At 39.9% G+C, this 19,722-nt stretch overlaps 1 protein-coding gene across 6 annotated transcripts in view; it reads right to left on the reverse strand.

Moving 5' to 3' along the window:
• Positions 1–18,680, reverse strand: part of NSD2 (nuclear receptor binding SET domain protein 2) — a 151,736-nt gene extending 133,056 nt beyond the window's left edge. For 4 of the 6 annotated variants that reach the window (XM_073342741.1, XM_073342744.1, XM_073342746.1 and 1 more), the window contains exon 1: positions 18,524–18,680. The gene's annotated coding sequence lies outside the window, so the exon portion shown is untranslated. Of the gene's footprint in view, positions 1–15,057; positions 15,194–17,921; positions 18,316–18,523 lie in introns of those variants that run through there. The other 2 variants (XM_073342742.1, XM_073342743.1) reach the window with 2 other exon arrangements.
• Between the last annotated feature and the right edge of the window lie 1,042 nt (positions 18,681–19,722).

Consider the following 19,722-nt stretch of genomic DNA (forward strand, 5'->3'; position numbering starts at 1 on the left):
GCCTGTGTATTCACATAACAGATACACCATGGGAATTGGAAGGACAAACTAGTGGCCATTGCAAATGGTGGCCAACACTGCCATCAAAGCACCACCCTCTTGGGAAAAAGTGTAGCTCATTCCTCATGCTTTACCCTTGGTTTCTCTGCTAAGACTGCCAGTAATTAATTCCACTTACGGTGGTGGTTTTATGATGTGGATATTTGTCCACTAGGAACTGGATGGATGCCAATAAGATCACTTCCCTCAGGCCAATGACCAAACTGCAAAATTTAAACCAGCAACCTATAGCTAAAATGAGGCTTTTAATGATGATTTTACATCCATTCCCCAAAACAAAGGAGATTTGAAGAATTTTATACACAAATGCAGTTTCAGCTGCATAATCTGATTTTGACATGTTTTTAAAATTAATTTAAAAAGGAAAACTCAGCATACTTTAGTGTTAAAACCCCTACATTTTCAAACAGAAAGCATCAGGCAAACCATCTGCGCCGTCTTTACTTTTCTCTCTCTCTCTTTCTAGAGAACAGTGGGAAATAGATACTTTTATTGTAGCATAAACCTCTATATCTGTGGTCCCCAAACTTTTCAGCATCTCATCCCTTCTCCCTCGCCAGAGCCAGGCCACAGCCCCCGAGGAGGAAGGGGTAGGAGGGGGTGGACACGGACAGGGGTAAGAGAACCGAAGCTGGGGCTGCAGTTGGCGTCAGGGCTGGGAGTGGGGCTGCGAACGGAGCCACATCCAGGGGCCAAGGCTGGGACCGGGTGCAGAGCTGGGGCCTGAGACTGGGGGCAGGGTCGTAGCAGAGCTGGGAGTGGAGAAGGGCTGGATGGCACTCCCTCCCTACCTCCCCGGGGGTTGGCCTGGGCCACCCTACAGTTTTGGGACCGCTATTCTATATGCATACACCATAGTTTAACATTAGCAGAACCCAGATCAGAATTCTAACTATAGATTCATATATAATTAATACAGGCAAAGCACAACACAGCTATGAATTCATGAAGAATGGAATTAGAACATCTATTCACAAGGTAACCAAGTTCTGCTTTGACATAAATCAAATAGGTACTGCTATAACAGATCAGATTCACATCATATCCATCTAGCCCAGTATCAGATACCTTCAAAGAAGGTGCAAGAAAACCCATAATAGGCAACCACTGAATAGCGGTCTACCGTAGAGTACTTTTGTCTAAACCCTGATCAATTAATGATGGACTTATGCATGACAGCAGATACCTCCTTTGTGACATTCTGTCCCATAGTGCTAGTTTTCAGTGGGATTTTTTCCTCAAAGATGTTGAGATGAGTTATACTGAGGTCACTATTACTTATGTCACTTATGATTACACTGAGAACAGCCTTTCCTCTTGTGTGCTGCAGAGCTAGCTGTTCCCTGAAACAATAGTTTAAGGTATCAAGAAACTGTTTCTCTAAATCTCGTCTTTATGGGATGTTTCGCCAGTTTACATGTGGAACTGAGTCACATTTTTACTGTTTTGTTTGTTGTAGATGTCTCTGATTCCGTCAGTGTTATACCACAGTTAGCAAAAATAAAGACAGTGTGGACTGGAGGCCTTTTGCACAGATAATTTAGGCCAGTGTTTCTCAAATGCAGCCACAATGGCCGCATGTGGCCAGCAGAGGCTTTTCTTGTGGCCACAGCCTCTTGGGTGGTGATTGGGGGGGGTTGGACAAAGCAGTGGCCCCTCCCACAAGGCCCCCCTCTGGAGACACAAATGCTGGAGGAGCACCTCCCCATCCAGGGCTTAATTTGTCCCTGGGCTTGCTGGGGTTGAGTAAATCTGTTGTGAAAAGTGATATTTGTATGTTTGTTAATATCACTTTTCACAGCAGATTTAGTAGCTAGCTTGGAGGCTGTGCAAAGTGATATTAACATACAAGTATCAGGTTTCATACCAGCAGACTTACCAGCTAGTAAGCAACCAAAGAAGCGAAAGAAACAACAAAAAAAAACAAAAATGTGCAAAGCACCTTATTTGTGCTTTTATTCCATTTAGGTCCAGTAAAGAATAGAGACCACTGTACTTTATTATTGAGTCTGGAAAAAAAACCCTACATAAGTAAGTTAATATGATTTGGACATGTGTATGTACATATTTATTTGTTTTTACTAAATTAATTAATTATTTTAGGAAAAATTTTCAGAGCGGCCACCAGCAAGTGTTGGTGGCCGCACTCTGAAGCCACCAAAAAATTTGCTGAGAGAACCCCTGATTTAGGCTACACAAAGGAATGCCATCTCTTGTGTCTAAACAACTTTTTTAAAAAGCTATAGCATTCTTGAATAAATCCAATGTACAGATAATCTACTGTAATTATGCCTACCTGAACAGTCATCATTCTACTACTATAGTCAAAGAACTAGCTGGACTACATGATCCAAAAAGATAAATTCTCATTGTAAATAAGATGGTAGTGGGACACCCAGAAAGAAGTGTCAGGAGTAAGATGAAGGAGAGATGTGAGAATCAGTACAGATTTGGACGGCAACAGAATTTTTAAGGTTAAAAAAAGCAAACTCCATGTGTAAAGATTTAAAAATAATTATATTAATCAGGAAGTTAAATTCACCTAAGGTCAGGGGAAATGCTGTGTTTTCACCCCATTTCATACTCCATAACCTCTCTCACTGTACGACTCCAAGTGACAGAGTCTGAAGAGTATATCTACACTACAGCTTATGTTGGCATAATTTATGTTGCGGGGACAGCTGTATGTCGGCAGGAGAGCTTCTCACCCACTGGCAGAGAGCGTCTTCACCAGACGCGTTGCAACTGTACCGCTATGCGTGTAGGTAAACCCTAAAGCTACACATCAATTCCTAGCCCTAGAGTGCTCCTCTACAGAAGCACTCTCCCAATGCTATAATTTGAAACTGACAATTTGGAAAGCACTACTGTGAACAAACAAATTAAGTATAGTACCTGATAAATTATTAGAATGATCAGTGCTGCTGCAAGCAGTATTTGCAAGGCAAATTTAAAGAGTTGGTAACCGTACAGGAAATTTGTGAAAACACACAAAACCAAACCATGTCAGAAACTCTCCTCTAAAAACAGTGATTCAATTTTTGACAGAAAAATGAAACTGGAATTTACTAACGTGAATTAGGTTTTCAGTCTGTCATACTCAGATTCAATGGAATTTTTAGCATGAATTGTTCCTACAAAAAATAATGATTTTAGCCAAATAGTGAATTTAGCCAGATTTTTAGTCTCACTGTAAAGAGACAACAATCACAGAATAAACTATGAAATTTAAAGTTATTGCAATGAGCACGTTTCCTTTTTGAGCACTTATTTTTACTATAAATGACTAACCTTGTACTTCCCACCCAAATTCTTAGTCTAATTGTATAGCACAAAAAGCCAGTAGTTTATTTGAAACATCTAAATTGCCTTAGCATACTAAAAAGGTCTCTGAAAACCTGCCATATACAGAGACCTTCATGAAGCTAAGAGCTCCCTCTGGTGACTAATCAAAGATCTGATCAACAACTATGTAGCGTAGCCTATTGGATTAAGAGGTTTGTATTTTACAACCCCGTTGTCTTTGTTCTCACTACTAATTCATTAACATTTTTCTTTTAACAACATATGGATTCTCATTCTCGCTTATTTTTCTAAACTAGAAAGTCATCTGACAAAAGAAATTTAATCTACAAAACCAGACAGCTCGAAATTATTTCAATAATCAAATTAAACTATGCTGTCTTTCTAGTAAGCCTATGCACATCAGCAGAGGGAAAAACTATAGATCTCTGAACATCACACCACTTAAATATAAATATTGCAAGAACTGGAAGAAAGGGTTGAAAAGTACAGCAATTTGGGAATTTTCGATGAAACAATTTTTCATCAGAAAATCCCAATTCTCTGAAACCAAAGCTTTTAGTAGTTTCAACCAAACTTTCATCAGGACAGCATTTTAGGTCCACAACGGAATTTCCGCTCAAAACCTAGACAGCATGCACCCATCCTAGTGATTAGTGCTCCACATGGGACACAGGAGACACAATACAAAGACTTGAATCTGAGCCCACCACATCTCATGAGTGTCCTAACCAGAGTAATACAGAGTCAGTCTCTCTCAATATTTAATTTATACAAAAAGTGTATATTGGATCAAGGAGTGAATTAGACAAAAGGAAGTCACTGTAACCAGTTTAGAGGCAAATGGAAAGGAGACAGCACAGACAGTAGAGTAGTTTGAGAGAGACACAGGTTCAAGGACAGGTAGTCAGGGTGGATAAAAATCAATGATTTAAAAAAAAATCAGATTTTTAAAAATTTAAATTGGATTTTTTTTTTATAAAATGCTTTTTGAGGAAAAAACCTATCTAAAGGTAGTTTTAATTCAGATACATTATAGCTCAAAGATATATCATGGAATAGGGATTATAAATTCTAATTCTATAGTATGAGACAATATATTCATGTAATGTTTAAGAAAAGTTTTTTAAAAAAGAGTTCCAATAGTTCATGGATTAGGGCTCCAATCTTACGGGGTTCCACAGGCTTCTGTATAGATTATTTAGGTTAATCTTTCTATCAACCCAATGGGACTCAGTGCTCATCTAGAAGATACTATCAGAGAGGCTTAGTTTTGCAGTTCTCAAACTGTGGATTTGTGTTTCCAGAGGTAACATGCTTGTTAACAGCAAAAATGTTTCAAATAAAATAAATAAATAAATAGAGAGAGAGACAGAGAGGTGAGAAATAACAGACCTCAACTCTATTGTCAACTCTGCAAATCTGTGTACACAGAGTCAATCCCTTACCTCTCTCTAAAAGTGCAAAGTTTCAAAAAGTTCAATGAACAGATTAGTGGGGGTGGAATAGATCTGGACAAGGAGAACAAGTCTGGAGATAAATGTGAGACGCAAGGGACATATGCTTGTTTTGTTAAAATATTATATGTTTGTTGTTGAAAGAAAAAAAATCCACAATACTTAACGTTGTTGTTTTAGTTAAATAAAACAATTTAAATGTCTGTTTGGTGATGTTCTCCTCCGAATAGAGCATGGCAAGAAAATCCTCCAAATATTAATGATTAACCTGTTGAATTGGAGATAGTTCACCTCCCAATGACTTCATAAATATCTGCTTCAATTACCGTTGGTAAATGAAATAACCAAAAAATCATTCATTTTCTGTTATAGCTGTAAAACTCATTTGAAAAGTTTTCAAAATAAATCACTTTAAAAATGTATAGTGAGTACCTTCTAAAAATGAAACCTACATCTATCTGAGTTGTGAAGAATATGTATTAAGGTTATAACAACCAACAAGAACGCACTTTTATGTGGAAAACCATTATTAAATTGAGTCTTCCGGACTAGTGATTTAAATCATGATTTAAATCCAATCCACCCTGCAGGTTGTTGGGGGTTTCTGGAGAGGGGAGCTCAGGGTGCATTTTAGAAATCTTCCCTCCCTTTTTTGCAGCGTGCATTATAGCACCAAGCAGACAAGCCTTGAGAAAGTCAGCACATAGGGATAAAAGGTGAGAAGGAGGACGTCAAAAGGTAGCATACAGGAGGCAAAGTGTGTGAACCCTGAACTCAAAGGAGAGGGGGGGAAAAAGACTCGTCAGAAAAATGGAAGAAAATTAAAGAAAAAGCCTTTATTCACTATATAATCATCTGCTTAGTGTCCAGTTTCCATTCAGAGGTTTTCAGCAGCTAAGGAATAGATGAAGCAAGGAAGCAAGATCTAAGGTGTTAGCCAGGGATGGAGTTAAGTGGAACAATGTGCATAATGGAGAGAAGAACAATTAATTGAGAAGACTTGAGGGAGGTGACCACAGAATCCATTTTGGAGGAAGAAGAAAAGGAGGGACAGGAGAGGGTCAACAGTAGCAGATACATCAGGAATGCTGTGATCTTAGAGGTTATGAATGAGAGTGTAATAATATTAAATGAAATGAGATGGTCAGAAAGAGTTACCCGATTGAGCAATGTTAAAGGAATATAATACGATACAGTGATTAGGGTTACCATCACTCTGCTCCTGTTGGAAAACCATGTTGTACAAGCACAGCTACAAGCCCAACCTCTAACTTGGAGTGCTCTGCATAGGGTAGAAAAGGAAGACTGGAGAGGTTGAAACAAAAGTCAATAATAGCTAATAAGCTCAAGTCAATGCCTTAATATGATACTGACCAATGACCCACCAAGCACATCAGCAAGGAGGAAAGACAGGAAAGTCCGGGGCCTAGTAGTTTGCTGTATGAAAACAATGGATACTTATTTTCACAGGAACCCATTTTTGGTATCTGAACACACCATTTTCTTTGAATGAAGTGAGATTTTTTTTTGTTTTTTGTTTGTTTTAAGTGGGATTTGGACAGAGAAACAGGTCTCTGCATATTTTAATGGGACAAATGCATGTTCTTGCAAAGGCTTTGTATATACCGTTTATAATTAATGGAATGTTTCTGCATACATGGAGTAAGTTATTTTGTGTATATTTTAATAGTTTTATTAACTAGCTGAGCATCTATTATATGACAGCAAGTCAGGTGCCAAATGTGGTTATTCTGCATGTCAAAGACACATTCCTGTGTTTTACTGTCCAGATTGTTAAGAGCATTTATATGGTATTATTTATTATTTCTTTCTACCACCTTGGCAGCAATCTCAGAGATGCTTTTTCTGTGTCACTGAAATTATGAGCTAGCCAAGTGGGATTGTTTTTCTGCCAAATCAAGGAAATGGAAGAAAGTTATCAAAAGAAAACTTCACTTGAACTTCCTCAAAAGCTTCAGGTAAACTTCTAAGATGAACAACACAAAAACTGTCTGCCCTCTAATATATCAGTGTGTATAAACTTTTAAAAACATTTATCCACAAACACCACCTTTATCATCTACAAATCAGGCTTTGAATTGAAGTTGAAAAAAAGCCAACAGATGGCAGATTTTCTGTAGGAAGTCTTTTGAGAGGGAAAACATAAGATGAAGCTAGTTTTGTAATCCTAAGAGATTTCTCTCTCTTCCTCTTTCGTCCATCTTGAAATCATCCAAAATTTGTGCTTGTTCTCAGATCAGAATTAAACGAATCCATACATGATTCATGTAGAAATAAAAGGATTAGGGATGGGATAAGACTTTCTTCTAAATACTAAATTTGAATATCCTGGACACGTGTTCGTTCAGATTCTCTTCTATATAAAATCATGATGCCAAAGAAACATTTAGACTTCCATGTTTCTTGCAGTACAGCACTAGTGTGCAGCTCAGGACATTTTTAACATAGGACCTCGTTCCCCAATTGTTAGGAAGGCAAAATTACTGCTAACTTCAATAGAAATTACTTTGCACACACACCAAAAAAAAAAAAAAAAAAACTAACCCACCAGACTGGCCAATTTCTTTCTAACCCAAATTTATCCTGTCACAACAAAAGCATTTGACCCATTGAATACTAAATATATGCAAGACTGATGTTTTAAATATAATCTGAGTTATCTAAATGCAAATCAATGCATTAAAAAGTTAAAGAGCATGACACACACTGATAAATAAGACAGTCAAAACAAATTTTACCAAAAAAAGAAATGTGCCATTTGTCTGAAAACAAACATGGGAAACTTTAGTCCAAAGGGTTAAGTTCTAAGAAAGTTATAGGCACCTAAATGCAAGAATTTTAAAGTTCATCCTTAACCAGAACCATACAACACTAATGTATTTGAGATGCAATGCCCGGTTATATTAAAAAACCTAATAAAAACTGGGATAATTGAATCTTATGAAGGCATAAGACACTGAAGTTTACCAAACTCTCTTTATAAGTTGCATTTACATAGAAAGATTAAGTCTTTTAGTCCTTTTTTAAAAGAACGTTTGAATGGCCAATATATGCACATATACAGTACAGTATATTCATCAAAAGTGCTAAGATGTACTAAGCAATATTGAAAGTAGTTCTAGCAATACAGTTCTGGCCCCAATTTTTTGTTTTTAAAAAAGGAGCAGAGTTTCAAACCCTAATATGAAAGTATATTTTCATTTAAGAGAAATAAGGTTTACATGCGGCTTATCCCTGCCTGAACAAAAAAGGGGCTGAAACCCTTCTCTATGTGACAAGAGAAAAACAGCCTTTTAAGTGACTGCCAGAGCTGCCTAGCTTGGAGAGAAGGAGCTGACAGCTGTGGCCTGTTAGGCTACATGTCTCAGTAACCTAACAACAGCTATGCTTAAGTAAGGAAGCTATAAAAAGAAGAAGATACTTCCTGAGAGAGAAGGGGAAAGAGTGCTCAGATTTCCTCCTAACTCAGGAGACTCAAGACCTATTCCCACAATGAAAAGCAAGGAGAAACTGGAAACTTAATTTCCTTATACTGACAGGAGGGACCACACTAAGTCCCAGAATCAATAAGCACTGATGGCAAGCGGGGGTTCTTCTGCAAGTACTAACACTGCTTTTCTGGTGCAGCAAAGATAATTACACAAATCTGATCAATGTCACTTTGCCCAAAGTTTTCCTGACCAATTGCAACAAAAGAACCACTGCTGGGGGTGGAACTGGAAGAGTGTGTGATAGGAAAGATTAAATATAATCTCTGCAAAATCACAAGGAAGAAGAGTTCTCTCTCACTTTGCTTAAGAAAGTCTTCTAAGTTTAACTCCTGCTGCTCAAAACAACAGGAAGCTTGACTGAAACTGATCAGATTCTCCATATTGTAGAGAAAGGAAAGACTCTGGACAGCAACAGTGGTACCAGCACAATCCAGGGAGCGGACCATAAAACAATGGAAGGAAAGAGGAGCCCCATCTCCACTCTAAATACCAATAGTGAAACAGCTGAACCTCCCAATCACACCCACACAGCAAGAAGAGAGTGAGGAGAACTACTCTTTTCCAGCCCAGCAAAGGAACTTCAAATTGACCACACACTCATACCAAACAAGGCATACACTGAAGATGTGGGCATCTCCTGCAGGATCCAAGCATCGCATTCTGGCGGCAACACCAGCATGCCATTTCCCCCCCTAATTCCTGGCCACCCAAAGCTACATGGGAGCAACTACACTGGATTTCTTATTAGGGTACAGCACCTGATAAACACTATGAAGTCTCCTCTCTCTCTCCCCACCATAACCTCCCAAAATAACTGTATCTGCTACATTTTTCAAGACTGTACTTGAAGCTTCCCTTATTTTCTGGGCATCCACAATAGCACCACATGACAGCGGCCCTTCCTCTAGCAAAGGAGGGTTGGATAATATAGCCCACTAATGACGCTCCTCCAGTTGTCAAGAGATCGCTAGTGAATTCAATGAGGTGACTCTCTCACAAGGGCTCCAAGTATTGTGTCTGCCATATTGCTAAACCTCTACCGGTCCTTGGATGACAGACAAATTTAATCTCAAATTAGTCATCCCAGTGGTCTCCAACATTTCAACAACAGAAGACTGCAGCAGGCGCCTGACACCCCGCCGCTGAAATGCCGCCACCGAGAAGAAGCAGTGGCAAGAAGCGCTGCCGCCTAAATGCCACCAAGAAACGGCAACGCTTCTCAGTGGCATGGTGTCCTGCGGGTGCACAAAAATGCCCTGGCAGGAACCATGGCACCCACGGGCACCGCGCTGGGGACCCCTGAGTTATCCTATTGGTGCAGCTCCTTCTCTTAATACATGTCTTGTTATGCAACTGCTGAATGACATTTCTATTTGCTTAGTTCTTGGAATCTAAGCGTTTTCCATCAGTAACATCCTATACCAGGGATTTCCAATGGCAAATACACATTGTATATGCATTTCCTTTTATAAATTTTAAATCTGCTCTAATAATTTAATTGATTATCCCCCTTGTTCTTTTACTATTGCTTAACTTCCATCAGGCTGTTGACTGGGGCTCTCTAATACTTGTCAACATGAACAGAGTAGGTTTTTACACAAGTACCTCAAATTCACAAACATACTTACCTCTCATTACTAACCAATAAGAAAAGTGATATCTAATAGTCCAGGACCAAGTACACTGAGACCACCCTGACAGGTGTTTGTTCAATCTGTTCTTAAAAACCTCCATTGGTGAAGATTCCACCACCTACCTGGGTAACCTGTTCCACTACTTAACTACCCTTATAGTTAGAAAGATTTCCTAATATCTAGCCTAAGTCTCCTTTGCTGCAGATTAAGCCAATAACTTCTTGTGTCCTACATTCAAATGGACACAGAGAACAACTGATCATCATCTTCTTTGTAATACCCAATATCTTTCTTCAAGTGTGGTGTCCAGAATGGGATAGAACTCCAGCTGAGAGCTCACCAGTGCCAAGAAGAGCAGAACAGTTACCTTCCATGTCTTACATATGACATGCCTGTCACCCCAAAATGACAGTACCTTTTTTCACAACTGCATTACATTGTTAGCTCATGTTCAATATGTGATTCACATAATCCCCACATCCTTTTCTGCAGTACTGCTGCCGAGCCAGATATTCCCCATTTTGTAGTTGTGCATTTGATCTTTTTTCTTCTCAAGTGTAGTACTTTGCACTTTTCTTTACTGAATTTCATCTTGTTGATTTCAGATCAATTCTTCAATTTATCAAGGTTATTTTGAATGTGCAAGTGCAAAGTGCAAGCAACCCCTCCCAGCTTGGAGTCATCCATAATTTTATAAGCAGACTCTTCATTCCATATTGCAAGTCATTAATGAAAATACTAAATACAGTTGTACCAGACAAGACAGACCCCTGCAGGATCCCACTAGATATGGCCTCCAGTTGATAGCAAACTATTGATAACTATTCTGAGTATGGTTCTTCAAGCAGTTGTACAGCCACCTTACAGTAATTTCATCTCCAAACCACATTTCCCTAGTTTTCTTATGAGAATGCCATAAGGGACCGGGTCAAAAGCGTAACCAAAATCATGATCTATCCCACCTACTGCTTCTCCCCTCTCCACCCCCCACATCTACTAGGCCTGCAACCCTATCATTAAAGGAAATTAGGTTGATTTAGTATAATTTGCTCTTGACAAATCCATGCTGGCTATTACTTTTCAGCCTATTATCCTCTAGGTACTTACAAATTAATTGTTTGATCATTTCTTCCAGTACGTTTTCAGGAACCCAAGTTAGGCTGACTGGTCTATAAATCCCTGGGTCCTCTTTGTTCCTGTTTTTCAAGATAGATACTATGAGTTGTTCAACTACTGAGAGCCTCTCACGGGGAAAATAAAACAGCCCAACCATAGAGGAATGGTTCAAAATTAAATACACACACACACTACAGGAAGTTGTAATGGAAAAGTTAACACACTAATTATGTACTCAGCAAAATAGGCAGAGGACAGATAAATACATGGTTACCTTTTATTCAATACTCAGGCAAAGTAATTCACTTGCAAAAACCCAGCACATCTGTCCAATTATTTTTTAAAAATTAACATTTTACATACATGCCTGGTCTGTTAAATGTGTGTATAGAGATTTCACTCTATCTAATAAAGCCACCAGAAACACCACACGTGTTGTAATGATGCTCACTTTGTAATATGGTAATACTCTAGTAAATAGAAAGCACTGACTATATTCCTTTATAATGTCTCTTCAAAGAAAAGCTAATTGTTGTAATGATTGCTTCGTTTCTGGTATTTATATGGCAAGGTTTTGTAAACTGGTCAAAACTTCCTAAATGAATAGTAGATACTATGTTTGCCCTTCTACAGTCCTCTGGGACCTCTCCCGTCCTCTGGGACCTCTCCCGTCCTCCGTAAGTTCTCAGAGATAATTACTAATGGTTCTGAGATTGTTTCAGCTAGTTCTGTAAGGACCTGAGAGTGAATTTTGTCAGGCTCTGCTGACTTGAATACATCTAACTTATCAAAATATTCTTTAACCCCTTCTTCCCCTATTCTGGTGTATATTCCTTCCCCTTGCGTTAACACAATTAACCTTTTTAGCAGAGAATGAAGCAGAACAGGCACTGAACATCTCACACTTCTTGGTGCTGTCCATTATTAGCTCTCCTTCCTCACTAAGTAGTGGATCTACACTTTGTTCCTCTCTTGTTCCTAATGTTTGACAAATCTGTAAATACATTATTAAGATAGTCTGTTTTCAGTATGGGTTACATCATCAGCAAAAAGGATAATTTAGAAAGTAAAATTGATTTCCATTAACAAGTACTGAGAACGTTTTCTTCAGAACTTGCTTCAAGACCCTACCCCAGTAAGATTAAGATCTGTGATGCCTAACAACTTTTGACAATGAAGTATCTCGAAGCTTACACAGGGATTTTATATTATGCCTTTATAAAACCCAAATACTATACTGATCATACTCAGTTTTTTGTTCAGCAGTATTTTGCCTGTTGAAAAAAAAAAAAAATGTGTTTTCCGTTCACTCATAAAAACTACCAAAACACAACTTTTGGCAATCCATATTTCTCATAGGAAATTCTTCAATTAGAGCTGTAATTTTTCTAAAGTATTTGATTCAAAGTTTGTGGTGCTACCACTTTTGAACTTACAGTGTAGTGATCCATATTCTAACCTTATATTCTGTACTGTTCATCAAGGCCCATACTGGCTTTGATCTCTTAAGGATTTATATGCTGCTTCTTGTCTCCATTATGAGACTATAACCTGGGCATTCAGTTCTATAGAGATAACACTCTGATTTAGCCTTTTCTGAATGCCAGTGTGGACAGTGCTTCAATAGTATATCATCAAGGTGGCAAGTTTCATGATCTCAAACCTTTGCTCCTCAAACTAATACACACTAGAATAACATTTCAAAAAACATTTGTTCACTACTTATCACAAACCTGGCAGTAAATCATTCAGGGTCTGTACACTATGACAGGAGATTATATGTATGTACTGGTTTGTTTACCAGGATTCTTAAAATTAAGAGTCAATTCCTTTATTCTTCTATCACATCAGTTTTTCCATAATATTTCAAATTGATTTTAAATATTATTTTTTAAGATCTCACTTAGCCCTCATCTTCTATTCCTTGAACACTGGTTCATTATAAAACACAGACAGGACGAAGACAAAAGGATAATGCTCATTTTTCTGTTTGTGATATTATCAATTGTTGCAAAAGAAAAATGGACTCTTGATCTCAGTACTTCGAATGTTGAATAAAACTACATCGTTTATTGTTTTCAAGTGTAAGTTTGTAATTTGTCGTGTATGTTTTTAATTATTGACTAGAGATGTAAACACTTAACATAAGCTTGCCACAAAAAATTTTGACAAGGGGTACAGACTGAAGCAAGTTTCAGAGGCAGGCCAGTTTCTCTGTTGAGATAACAGAGGCATCGAACTTGTGGCTACTTTAAAGACTTCACTCAGCAGACAAATTGAAGGTAGCTTCTACAGACACACAAAGCAGGTTATAGATTCTAAGGCCATTATGTAAGGTCCTTTTAACCTAAGAGTTCTTTATGAAGAAGTTTAAATAGTCAGACTTAAGAAAAGACTTCTGTATTTTTCAGTTAGTAGCTATTTCTTAAGCAGGCACCATGAGAGAGCATGCAGTTTAAAAAAAATTAAAAAAAAAAAAATCAGTTATGGGGGCAAGTAGCCCTTTGGCTTTCTATCTGGGTATCTTTAATATGATCACTATTTGATGCTTTATATCTCCCTATGCATATAATTTTTCGCTTTCCTCCCATCCCTCCAATGTTTGCCATGGGAGGAATTACACCAAATAGCTACAGTCTGTGCTACAGAAGTGGAAGTTCAATTGATTTTTAGTACCAAACATCACCTTATGTTAAGTTAAAGAAAGGTTAGTTGAAGTGTAGGGGGGAAAAAACAATAGAAACAGGACAACAACCTGTTGGGGAAACCTTGTAACTTTACACTCTTTTAACCACCTATATAGTTTATTGCTTAGTTTCAAATTATGTCAACCACCAGTGCTTATATGTCAACTGTGCTCCAAGGCTAAGGAATTCTGCCCAACATTAGAAAGCTTTGAAATACATATAAGCTAACATGTTACCTTTCCAGACCTTTTAGCCAGTCAAAGTAATTACAGAATACACTGCTATGAAATGTTCAGGCAGATGCTTTAAAATGTCTACGTTCAATGCTATGGCCCATTATAGCATGGCCTATCTAAATAACTCCCATACAACTCTGTTATTTTTAATCACTAAAAAACACAACCACAGAAGACTTACTTTTGGTGCAATACAGTTAACAGTTATTGGTTTATGGCAAAGAGAAAACATATTTAAAATATTTATTCTTTTATTGGATACTCTTATTATATTTTTCCCTTCATAGTAAGAGGTAGCTTTTTATATACACTATAGAAACATTGATTTCTTAAGCCTAACATTGAAATTGACATTTATCAGGTAAGATATTTGATGGTGAGCACACTGATGCACATTGTACGCATTCATTTATCATCAACAGGCACAGGGTATTGAGATGTGCAAGACATCTGCACTCCATAATTCTTGGGTATCTCAGTACTTTGTCTGTCTGTCCTTTTTGTTTTGAGAATGTAGGGTATAGAATAGGAACACATGACACAAAGCCCAGCATTCAGTTTGCAAGTGCATGCCACCTATCCTAAAATTTCATATATATTACAGCCCCCCTTTAAAAAAAAAAAGTTAAGTTCCCCTATGTTAATAGGGTAAAGTCTATATGCTCATTTCAAAAGGGTCACTATCAACTTGAAATCTAGTCAGCCAAACAAAACGTTAAAACTAGTTTAAAATTTTTACTATCACATTTTCCCATTTTTATTATTTTCTCAATTTTTGTCAAATGCACAAAGTAATCTGAAATAAAAATTGATTTTTGTATAATTATACTTTATCTTAGGTGCTACTTGTAATAACTATAGGTTAAAAAAGTGAGAGAAGTATGATTTTGAAGTTGACAATATCTCTATGGATTGAAGGGGCATTTCTTACATTTCAATACACTTTTCTTCCGTTTTCTTTCTGTTGTCAATCACAAAGGCCTCCCAACTATTCATTTTCTACTTTAACTATAAAATGAAACCCACCCATTCACAATTTGCTAGATATGTACATTTTTTAATTTGGTTCTCCTCCCCATTTGGCCATTCATCCTTGGGTGCCATATTTCACCTTCTCTTCGCCAACTATACAGCAGAGATGTCAAGCTTTCTTCAGTGAGGACACACATAGGCTTCAAAGCCACTCCACTGACAAGAAAATAAGATGTTTGTTAGAAAATTAGATGTGCTTATCCACTTTATTCTGCCTAAATATGTCCACTCTTCATTGGTCAAAAGGTAAAAGACACCTATACATTCAGATCTCTTACGCAGGTGAACATACACCAAGCCACACAGCCATCTCATTTGTCTTAGCCTGTTATTCCTTACAAAAATGTAATGAAGTTAAAAGATTTAAATAGGCACAGGACAGTACAGCGATGAGTGTGGCACAAAAGCTTAGACAAATACGCCAACAGTCAAATTTTCTATTGAATACCAAATTTATTCCATTAGAAAGACTTCTTGAATATCAGGGTATGCATATTGCTTACATTGGCACCAGCTAAGAAGCGTTCCACAGTGCAGTGCTCAGCTCTTCTGGGGATTTGAGTTTTTTCCCTATAAGAAGTCAGATGTTTTACAGAGTTCTGTGGAGGAAATGCCTGCAATTTGCATAAGTTTGCAAGTCTTTAATATTCATACTTTAAATTTAAAATTCTGTTGTGCAATTATGTAAGCATCAGAAAGAAGAAATGACTGGAGATGGCAGGGCTGCTATAATATTTGCAACACACACAACTCTCCAGCAATCCGACCAAGGCAGGTGGAGCCTTTTGCCTCTACGGAGTACCAATAAAGTATTTTTACTTGAGCACAAGGGTCCACATACATCAGATTGCAGGACTGAGGCCTAGATTTAGATACATATTAATACTAGTGGCATGAAAGAAACACAATACATTCAAAGCAAAAGTGAGAAGTTGAATGAGCCACAAACAATGGGACATAGTAACAGCTCTCTCTTTCAGGCCTGCACTGTTTTGTTGAATGCATAATTTTAGAACTCAGTAAGCCTTTTAAGCAAGATACATCATAGCCCCTTTTAAGTTCCCAGCCTAAAATAATTAAACCCCATGTCTTAGAAGCCAGAGTCTCATAGGCCTAACACAATTTTTAAGGTAATATTCTGATATTTGAAATGATACCAAGACAAAGAAACTTTACATAATTGTAAAGATATTAAACGCTATCATTTTTCATTTTCTGGAACATCATTACTGTTGGATTCTTAGTTATTTGAGAGTAGTTTAAATATAGTTATATTTTTAATTTGACTAATTTCAACTCTAAAAACTACTATGAACTGTCAGTATTAGTACTTCCCCTACACTCCAATTACCAGAAATAAAATGGTACTTCTACCTTTTTGACATTTCCATTTAATTAAGGTATTGGATAAATGTATGTTTTATTAACCTGTCAATATTTGCATATTTCTAAGAGAGTGTAATGGTGGCAGTGAATGTTTATTCCCATATTCTTAACAAGAAATAACTTATTTCTACCCAAGAGGTGAAGACTATTTAATTATAAATTAATATGACCTAAAAAATTTCATCAACACTCCTTGTGGCTCTACACTGGCACATAAATCCAACATAAGTCACATTTTAGTTTTTAGTGCATATTTGAGCACTGACTAGTACTGCTCCAAAGCAGTTTTATTCACCAAGCACATCCAACAGGTCAAATAATTTCATTAAATGGTACTGGAGAGTTTATTCAGGTACATTTGTTCTGTTTCCAAGGCACTACCACAATAAATAATAATTACAACAATTAGTTTATAAAGATTCCACTACAACAGTATTTAGATACTGAAGAAGAGCAAATTTATTTGATCAGATTTAATAGTATTTCCCACATTTAAGGGACCTTTACTAAGCACAACAATGATACATGAACTACCAGCAAGTTGATCTTGCAAAATCCACACAAACACTTCATAGGTAACTTACACTATGGGGCTGCTGTCTTAGGTTTGAAGAGACTCAATCTCCCTTTCATAAGAGACCCTGTTTACTCAGCATAGGCAGCATTCAATCTTAAATTTAAGAATAATTCTAAACCAATTTTAATGCACAAAGCAATAGGAAAATATTCAAGAAACAGGCAGTGCCTTATACCTACCTCATGTTTGTCTAACTGGTCTGTTAGCAAATGGCCCTTTTTTCCTTAAATCTGTTTTAATACAATATCTATTTACTGCTCCTATACTTTTGATAGTATTTGTCCCTCCTTTTAGCAGACATATTTTGAAAGAACCAAGTATGAATAAAATCAAGAAGTGTGGTGAATTCCCTCCCCCACTCCCAGAGCTATAACCCACAACGGATGAGCTATAACTATGGCCTTGGAAACACAAGTTCCACTGCCCCTTTTAACACACAAGTATCAATTCAAATTACGAGAGACCTATCCTCTTATACTTAATAAAGACTGAGCCAATGAGCATGTAAGTCTTGGCAGTAACATTTTATTTCCTCGTCTCTAATAGGGATCGCCTTCGCCTCCCATACAGGTCCGGAATGAACCGCAGCAGGGGTAAGTATAAGGATCATCACACCAGTCTTTGGTAGAGGAATAAATCAAACATGGCTTCCCCCTCCATACATTTCCAGAGTTACTCTCTCACTCCTGCTGCCATGGAATCCTAGTTCTACCCACAGGGAAGGCAGCAGTAGCAGCCCTCAGATGATTACTCCACTCACAGTCAGTGCAATGGGGGGTACATTTATACCCACCACCACCATTTAACGAAGTATTTTAAAGCCTCCGAGTAGATCTTTCTCCCATTGGTGCGTGCGTGCATATATATTGCACTGATTGATTTTCACCCTGGGAAGGGAGGTGACACCGACAGGCGCCTTACCCCATCCCGTCACATTTTCTCTCGCCTCCTGCAGCAGCGATGAAGAGATAGGGTGGGGGGTAACCAGAAAAAGAATGAAGCAGCAACAGCCGGGACTCCAGCCTCGGCATTGCCCCTTTCCGCTCCTCCAACACCCAAGAATCAGAGGCCCAGCTAACACCAGTAATCCCGCTGCAGCCTCCGGCGGGAGGATGGGCAGGCACCGGGGGGGAAGCCGGGGGGTGCTTGCAGGGGGCCCCGAGAGCCACCCGGAGGCGGGAGCTGAGCGAGGGGGACCGGGGAGGTTAGGGGAGCCTCCCCCTCAGCCCAGGAGGCGGCTGGGAGAGCCGGCTAAGCGGGAGAAAGCTGGGCTCTCCCGAGGATCGGGAGACCGGGGGGATAACGCCGCTGGGTGATGGAGAAGCTGGGGGCCTCGCCTCAGCGCCGCGGGCCACCCCCGCTGCCAGCCGCTCCCCACGGCAGCGCACGGGGCCAGGGCACAGCATCCCCGCGAGCAAGCAAGGCAACCTCGCCGCCGCTCCCGCCTCCAGCCGGGGCCTGCGGTAGCGTGCCCGGGGCCTCCCCCCGCCCCAGGGACACCGGCCGGGCTGCGGCCAGCTGACCTGTGCTCTGGCGCATCCTCTCGCACAGGAGCCGGGCGAGGAGAGAGGCGGTGGCTCGATACCCGCGAACGGCGGCAGCCGAGAAGACGCAGCAGCAGTAACGACGGCAGCGGCGGCGGCGGCGGCTCCGGGAATCCTGCGCGGCGGCCCCGCCCCCTCCTCCGGCCAGAACCAGCGCGAAAAATCCCCGCCGCTGATTGGATGCCGCCGCCGCGCGGCCCTTGGAGCGGCTGTTTCAAATCCCCCCGCACGGAACCGCCCGCATACGCAGCCCAGCGGCCGGGAGCGGGGTTAGGCTCTGCCTCAGGCCGCTAGTCCCCGCGACAGGCGGTAAGGGGACCTTGCTCGCAAACGGCGGGGGCCTGGAGGACGGAAGGATAGGGAAGCTGCCGCAGGGCACCCCTGAGTGCGGGGGGTGGGGACTCCCGAGAACCGGGGAGGGGCGGTGTCTTGCCTACCTCATGAGTCACGGCTCAATAGACCTGAGGAGCTGCCCTTGTGAAACCCCCATACGCGTTCACCCCCCGCCCGCCAAAGGCAGGGCGACTCCCCTCAGCACCCCATAGCCTCCCCCACGCACACTTCCTGCGCCCTCAAACCGCGCTAAGGGGTGGCCCCAGGCGCTGCCGTCCCTGTCTAGGCTGGGCCTCTGGGCGGCGGCTGCGCTGAGTCCCGTACAGTGTTTCCCTCTCTGCTGCGGGATGGAGGGAGTCTTTCCCTTTTAAACGTTCCTGTGGCTACCCACGGCTCAGCCTGCCAGGACAGATGCTCTGGCTCCCTCCCTACTATTTCCTCCTCTTCTGGATCCTCTTGTAGATCAAGAGTTGTAAACACTCTGCTGCCTCTCACCCTTGGTTATAAATTCACTCCATTTCATACCTGAGGCCTTGCCTTTCCCAACATTTAGACATCAGTCTACAGCTGTGGAGGATTTGGGTGTAAATAGTAAGTAGAAGGCATCGTCTCCATCATTTGAATCCAAACAACCTTAACTCTACCTTTTTGTCTTTGTCTAGACTAGGATTTAAAGGTGGGATGTTGTGTTAGCTAGTCTGTCCCTGCGCTTTAACTTGACCTATTTAACACCTTAAAGACAGCATGGATTGACCTGGAGTCTCCCAGCATCAGCATCAATCTCCTAGTGACTATTGAAAGCAATCAGGTAGATTTTAATAGGATATTTTAAGAAAATGACTCCT

This window comes from Lepidochelys kempii, chromosome 4 (assembly GCF_965140265.1).
Source record: "Lepidochelys kempii isolate rLepKem1 chromosome 4, rLepKem1.hap2, whole genome shotgun sequence".
In the NCBI taxonomy this organism is placed as follows: domain Eukaryota; kingdom Metazoa; phylum Chordata; order Testudines; family Cheloniidae; genus Lepidochelys; species Lepidochelys kempii.